The following is an 8,319-nucleotide window of genomic DNA, read 5'->3' as shown; positions in this document are numbered from 1 at the left end:
TGGTGTATCTCCTTTTCCAAAGTGCAGAGCGGATTGCTGTTTGGTGGTTTGCCATTGTGTCCCTAAAGTTGGTAATCACATGGACAGTTGATGAAATAGATAATATACGTTTAAGCTATATTTAAGTTGTATACTTTTTCCTAATGTGGATTGTTGAAAGAGGGACTGGAGATCATCTGTGTGCACAGTCTGTATATCTGTAACAGCACCATTTAGGAGCACCAAGCCAAGAGTGTTAAGGGATAAACTGATCTTGTTGGTGGTCTGTTTTGACCAAAGTGTCCCTAATATTTCAAACCCAGCAACACCCTGAGACAAAAGCTGGTGCACCCTAAAGACCCTACACCCAAGCACATGAAAAGCAATGTGGTCTATGCGGTCCAGTGTAGTGAAGAGTACTCAGACTTATACATTGGGGAGACAAAACAACCTCTCTGTAAGAGAATGGCCCAACATAGGCGGGCAAACTCCTCAGGACAAGACTCAGCAGTCTATCTACACCTCAAAGAAAAAGGTCACTCCTTTGAGGACAGTAACGTGCATATTTTGGACCGAGAGGACAGATGGTTCGAAAGAGGTGTGAAAGAGGCCATTTATGCCAGCCTGGAAAAACCATCCCTGAACAGAGGAGGGGGCCAGAGACACCGCTTGTCACCAACATACAATGGCGCGTTGACATCCTTACCCCGGCAGTTTCACAACAGTTCACACTTCCAGTCATGTACTTTGAGGGATTAACACCTTCATCAATGAGAATCTTGGTACCATTGTGATTGGATCATACCTTCTTACACCTGTCAGTTTCAGCTAACACCTAACTGAATCTCTGGCATTATTCAGTAATATGAGCGAGCTGGTCAAGTCCCTGAATATTTCTTTTAGGGCCTTGTTTGTCACCTGATCTGCTCTGTAAGGTTTCTCTATTTTGTTTCTTCTAAAGTCTTATTAACCCTAATATTAATCTAGCTATGTTGTGCTAAAGCTGTAAATGTCTACAAATGACTGTGTATGCATGCATAACTTTATAAACCGCTACATGTATACATAGTGCTGTACAATCTGACAATGCAGAAAAGTACACATTAGGGGACAGTCATTATAATTAATAAAATAAATACATATAAATATACAGAGATTAAGTGCCATATAGTAAAAGACACAGTAGGAAGGCAGTGCCTGATCCATGGCAAACCTTTTTGCTATAGTTTATACAGGAGCAGTGGCCAGCTCCATGCTGTAGCTCCCACCCTTCCCAGCTATAGTCAGGTGATCCCAATGGGCCAATAAAAGGGCAACCATTTGGGAGTTTTAATTTTGAAAGTAAGTTACAGGTAGAACTCATGATGACTTTTGTAAAATATGAATTATTATAAAAAATGATAATCCATAATGATAGATTGATGAAGGGAGGGTACTCTCTGGGAACCCTCAAAATCCACAAATAAACATGAGTATTAATACAGGAAGAGTCTTTTAATCCTTTAGGTATAAATGGAATATAAGAAACAAAGTACAATTCTTAATTGGCACATAAATTGAGTTATTCTAAGGTGCCTGGCCTATTATCTTACATGACCCGATGTTGGAGGGTACTGAGGTCTTGATGTTCCTTCTGGGAGTGTCTTCTCTCCCACCCTCTCCTCTCTCTAATACAAGTAAGGCTTGCTTTATACAGGTTTAACATAGATCATATTCCACTTAAACCCACCCATTTGCCAGTAATAGATATTATATTGTCAGGGATTGCCTACTATGGACATGGCTATGTCTCAGCACAACCTTGTATGTAAGAGGTGTTACTGCACCATAGACTCACTACTTGTCATGTAGTAAAGTCTAACAATAGCCTATAAGGATGCTGATTCCCCTTGTCTATTTCTGTTACAGAAGGCAAATTCCTAGGCAAATGTACTGAGCTCGGAAGACCCAATCCTGTGATTTATATAAAAAACATAAACAATATCTCTAACACAGAATTTTACATATAAAACCTAATACTAACTGGACATACATATAAATATTCATATATAAATGTATGAAAGGATGATTTCCACCTCTACCTTGCAAGGATACCAAAATCATCAGCCTTCCCCAAATGCCACCTGTCACTCCTCATTCATTCAGGGTTATATTTAACTTGTCCTTAGCTGTTAGTAGCTAGGGGTTATATGGTTAAGCATGGTTAATGGTTATATAAAGTTAATTAGCACTTTATAAATTCTAACATTCCCCCCTGAAATTAATGATTTAATAATTTATGTCAGGCATACATCATTCATATCTCATTCACACATGACTGGAAGTGACGTATTTGGAAAAGTCTATGATACATCTAGGAAGTACTCCTTGCTTGGTCCTTCTCATACATTTACATATGTATAAAAGAAACAATATAGCAGTTTCACTAACACATTAATCATCTAAAAAAAAACAAATTTGTAAAACAAAAAATAACATTTGTAGCAGGAATACATATACTCAGAAACCTATAACTATGTATCTGCATGTCCTTTAAATTATATTGTAAAGTAAACAGTTAACATTCATATATCAAATGCTTACAAGGAAGTCCTTAGTAATTGTTAATTAGGCTTCATCGTCACACCTCACACTAAACATAAATAGAAGTGACTACGCCCTTACTAGAACCTAACTAGGCCCCCCCCTTTAGCCACTTGGTCTGTTTTAACTGTTTCTATTTTCCACATCTCATTAGACTACTACTGAGATGTCCAATGTTGTAAAATGTTTACTTAAACAACACAGACTACATGTAGTTATAAAAGTAATTGATAACTTAACTTATGATGGTAAATGATGGAAATATATTAATTCTGCTACCATTGACATAATCTACTAAACAAATAATGGAAAATGAATGTATAAAAACTAATTCTCTAAACTAAAATAATGTATTACACTGAAGTATTGTATGTGTTTACCTAACCATTTGCCTAATAATAAGATCCAAAGTATCTGATAATTATTCCTTCACATAAAAAACTCAAAAAAAAACATCATAATTTCTACATTCACATCCCTACACCCATAAAGTAACTATTTTTGAAGTCTTCTGGCTTCTTCTTTTCTTGGATGCTCTCAGCCGTAACACTGTTGTTCCAGTTACTTTAATGTTGTTGACAACTCTGGTTTGAACTCATGAACATTTGTCACTTTTATGAAAGTTCGAATGTAGATAGCATCATCATGTGTAGAATTACTTCTTTAATCTTGTTACTTTTAATCAGCTTAATAGAGATTTTCTTCCATAACCTGCTGGAATAAGTACAGTATCATTATTTAGGCAATGATTATCAAAATATTTATTTTTTAAACATGGCCTAGAGAACTGACAAAAAAGACTGGGAAGTCTAAATTAGACCTGTGTAACAAGAAACATCCAGTTGTCCATACACAAATGTACCGCCTGTCACCTGAAGGTGAAACACCATCCTTAGCTCCCCCCTGTCAGGGTTCAGACAAGATAGAGAACTATCACACTGCCACTCTCTACATTTAACTGATGCTTTGTGACAGTGAGGTATTTTGGTGTTAATAAATGGCCAATCCTTATACTATTTTTTCACATTATTTAAGAATAGACAAAGGTAAATTCCTCAGCATGATATTTTAAAAATACAACCACCTATAATATTAGTAGACTGAATTAACCTATTCCAATTAAAATGTACCTACTACATGTTATAGGAAATGCAATGTTCCTTGTGAAAAACCATAACTTCATTTTGCCATTAGTTCCAGTATCCTTAATTATAATACTATGGTTTAACACAGGAATCTATTTCTCTGTCTTCGTAGAGACTTTCACCATATGTATTTTTTTAAGACCACCTTACATGACTCTCTATTAGCCATCAGAACTCTCCTGTTCTTCTTACTCCTTCGACAGAATAGACCTTGGTTAAACTGGTTATTGCAATGTTACACATTATTCTGGTATAATTTACCCTAGAACTCTGTAAGTCAAGAAAAATAAACCCGGTTTTAATACTGTGAATACTGTGATATACACATAACATATAGACATTTATTTAGCTTAGAGATTAATTCCTCTATGCTTCCTAAACATACTTTATCTCAGGTTTTGGTTGAGAAACAAATTATCTTAATAATTTTTCAAAAATTAATATGTTACAATACAAACTTTACTGTTTCTCCATTAAATCAGCTGAGCAGTTCTACACATCACTGGTGTACCAATGTATTCCCTTAAAAAAAATAATTTCTTTTCCTTAATCATTATAGCTATAATTCATATAGGAATACAAAAAGACCCTTTTTTGTACATACTTGATACTGATAAATCAAAGATCAAGACATATCTATACTTGACAAGTTACTCTTGATACAATAATTTCAGTTATTTTTAATAATGGGAAGCATTTTGTCTTTTTTAGTAAACAGGTGTCACACAGAAAATAATCTGACAATCCTGACACTTCTAGGATGGGGGTAGGAAGATTTGGTATAGCCCTGTCTCAGACAGCTGGCCTAACCTTGCTAGCTATTCTGGTCTAAAAACCCTACCAAGCAATTCTCAAAACTTCAGTTACTTACAGCCTCATGGATCTGTAACAATTAATGCTTAGGCTTCATTTATATGAATACCACTAGCAACTGTAACTGAAATTACAAATTTCTCCAGGCATTACTGAAACAACCCCTTTCAATTACTTCTATATTCACACAAGACCTTAATGCCTTAGACTGTAACACAGAGATGCCTTGGATTTACCAGTTTAGAATCTCTGTTTCAAATTTTAAGGTAAATTCAATCTTCCCTATTTCTTTTACCCTTATACATAATTGAATCCTACATCCTTATTAATGTTCAGGACACAGCTCCCTTATATTGGTCATTATGAAAAACCCTGTTCTCATGAACTAAATTAAGGTTTTTTATAAACCCGAGAAAGTTTGCAATGGACAGAATCTTTGCTCATTTCTCTAAATGAAGAGAGTCTGTGTGTCTGTTTAACTATGACCTATATATTATATACCAATAATATTGCCTTACAATAAATAACACATTATGTTAACTCCAAATACTCTATAAGAACTACTGCTACAATTCTGATAGCAATCTTAGTTTAACTTTTCTTCAAAACATCTGGATATCAAATTAGCATAACTGCTGTAAAAGTAACTCTGGGATCTAAGCTCCTCATGGTATGAAGTATACATCTCACACTCTTCTCTGCAAATTTGCAATGTTCTGGTTACTTTTAATTCCAATTACAAAATAACTTTTCACCAGTTAAACTGTAAATCTGCTCAAACAACCTACTACTTCATTAACAAGGAAACAGTAAAATTGCTTTTCAGTACCTGATATTTTGGTGTTTTTATAGTCTTTACTATAAATTGATATTCTTTAACTACTTTCAGTACTCATGATGTCACTGGTACTTGTTATAACTTGAGCAGAAGGATCCTGGTACTGACATTACCTTTGTTAACAAAATCTGTAGTTAACCTTTTCCTTAAATACAGACATTAATAACAATGTATTCATATATATTAATATATATATATATATTTTTTTTTTTTTTTCTTTTAAATCCCTCTGTAACAAGTCATAAACTGCAAATACTTTAAAAATAATGTTTATGGTGCTGGATTCCTGAATCCTAGAAACTCTGCCAATGCATGTTTAATTTTGACAGTTTTCATAGGACCAACTGCAATTTGCTCTCTGGCTACAACTGATTTATCCAGCATGTCTGCAGGAGAAGGAGGAAACATATTGTGTGTACAGTGATCACGTGGTTTAAATGTGTCACATTCCCTCCTTGTATGTCCTTTTTTCCTGCACAAACAGACTAAATTTCCCTTAAAAAGAATACCTTTATAAACCAGTTTATTCTTTTTCTCTTTGGGTTCTTTAGGCTTCTTAGAATTCCTAAGCCTGTTGTTAACTTGTAACTGTGTTTCTACATGGTTTTCCTCACTTTTACAGTTACCCTGATTTACTTCCACAAACTTAGAAATACTAGGCACAAAAGCTTTCTCTTCAAGGCAAACCTTAGAACAATTTATGTGCTTATTATTCTCTATCTCGGTGTTACCAGCATCTATGGAATACTCTTGGGCAATTAGTGTGTTATAAATGTCAACCATTCTCATAATATTAGCAATTTTCTTTTGCTTTTTATTAAGAGAAAAAGTTTTGCCATCAATTTCCTTATTGAAATTTTCACACTCATCCCATAAAACTTTCCATAAATCTGCATTTGTTTTTACACCAGAGAAAGAATTAAAAATTGCATTACTTTCAAACGCAAGAAAATGAATTAAATCCATTTACCTGATCAAGGAACTTTCACTCTTCATACAGTATTCCCGTCTGTCTCTTGATTGTGCACTATCAGGGTAGCATTGAATACTGTCTCCCTTGGGTCTCTCTGTGGATCCAGGAATATTAAGGAAATTTGTGTCCTTACCACGGCAGTGGCCACCGGCTACCTCATGTTTAGGATTCCTGTGGATTTTCACACCTTTCTTTTCCTGAAAACCTCTCTTGGGCTCTCACTTGTTCTGGAAACCTCTTCCTGGACTTTCAGTACAAAGTAGAAACCTCTAGGTACTTTTCTTCCTCCAAAAACTTCTTAAAACTTGTCTAACTTTTATCAAAGAACAGACATTCACTCCCCCCTGTACAAGGAATATGACTATATACCTTGTATACCTTTTATCACAGGGACTGGTGAGTCTTTCTTTACAAGAAAATAAGAGTTCTTAGAAAAAATATGGATGGCTCGCCATTGTAAAATATGAATTATTATAAAAAATGATAATCCATAATGATAGATTGATGAAGGGAGGGTACTCTCTGGGAACCCTCAAAATCCACAAATAAACATGAGTATTAATACAGGAAGAGTCTTTTAATCCTTTAGGTATAAATGGAATATAAGAAACAAAGTACAATTCTTAATTGGCACATAAATTGAGTTATTCTAAGGTGCCTGGCCTATTATCTTACATGACCCGATGTTGGAGGGTACTGAGGTCTTGATGTTCCTTCTGGGAGTGTCTTCTCTCCCACCCTCTCCTCTCTCTAATACAAGTAAGGCTTGCTTTATACAGGTTTAACATAGATCATATTCCACTTAAACCCACCCATTTGCCAGTAATAGATATTATATTGTCAGGGATTGCCTACTATGGACATGGCTATGTCTCAGCACAACCTTGTATGTAAGAGGTGTTACTGCACCATAGACTCACTACTTGTCATGTAGTAAAGTCTAACAATAGCCTATAAGGATGCTGATTCCCCTTGTCTATTTCTGTTACAGAAGGCAAATTCCTAGGCAAATGTACTGAGCTCGGAAGACCCAATCCTGTGATTTATATAAAAAACATAAACAATATCTCTAACACAGAATTTTACATATAAAACCTAATACTAACTGGACATACATATAAATATTCATATATAAATGTATGAAAGGATGATTTCCACCTCTACCTTGCAAGGATACCAAAATCATCAGCCTTCCCCAAATGCCACCTGTCACTCCTCATTCATTCAGGGTTATATTTAACTTGTCCTTAGCTGTTAGTAGCTAGGGGTTATATGGTTAAGCATGGTTAATGGTTATATAAAGTTAATTAGCACTTTATAAATTCTAACAACTTTGTGCAGTTGGCCAGCTTGAAGTATATTGCAGTATACTGACAAACAATCCCTGTTTTGTTTAAAGGGCACCTATCACCATAGAAATGTTTCCCCCACCAGAGGTGTGGATAATGGATCCCGCACTCCAATTAGGGGAAACAATATTTTTTTGAGAATATCCCCCCCCCCCCCCCCCACAGCACAAGGCTGCCTGCACCGGCAGGGAGATCGCACAGTGGGGGAGCCATGTTGTGGCACATGCATGTGCAATATGCGCAAAGTTTTTTTTTTTTTGCCTGAGGAGAAAACATGGATTTTAGCAAATTTGCTCTATGACTAAAATATTTAGAATTCAAATATGCTATATTTCATCATCACATAGGGATTTGGATTCCATACATTCATGTATTTTAAAAGATCAAAGGTTCTATTTGCTCTTTTCCAAGGTAAAGTATCCTTCCACTCTCCTTGTAAATCTGTACACTATAAAGCCAACAGTGGTGACATTGTAAGTGAGCCCTTTAAAGGGCAATGGAATACTGCAAGTTTATAGCTGACCATGTTCATGTACCAATAATACTGTATGAAACAAAGTGCTCTTTGTATGAACAATAGTGTTATTAATAAAAGTGTTAATAACGCTGATAAAATTTGAACTGCCGGTGGTTTCTTTG

At 35.3% G+C, this 8,319-nt stretch overlaps 1 long non-coding RNA gene across 1 annotated transcript; it reads right to left on the bottom strand.

Moving 5' to 3' along the window:
- Nucleotides 1-1,452: 1,452 nt before the first annotated feature.
- Nucleotides 1,453-7,655, bottom strand: LOC100490181. Its single transcript, XR_001170703.2, has 2 exons — nt 6,329-7,655; nt 1,453-3,276 (listed from the first exon to the last, which is right to left on the bottom strand). It is a non-coding gene; the product is annotated as an uncharacterized LOC100490181 (long non-coding RNA).
- Between the last annotated feature and the right edge of the window lie 664 nt (nt 7,656-8,319).

This window comes from Xenopus tropicalis, chromosome 3 (assembly GCF_000004195.4).
Source record: "Xenopus tropicalis strain Nigerian chromosome 3, UCB_Xtro_10.0, whole genome shotgun sequence".
Lineage (NCBI taxonomy): Eukaryota > Metazoa > Chordata > Amphibia > Anura > Pipidae > Xenopus > Xenopus tropicalis.
The sequence above is the reverse complement of the archived record's forward strand: the minus strand, read 5'-3'. Positions and strand labels throughout refer to the sequence as shown.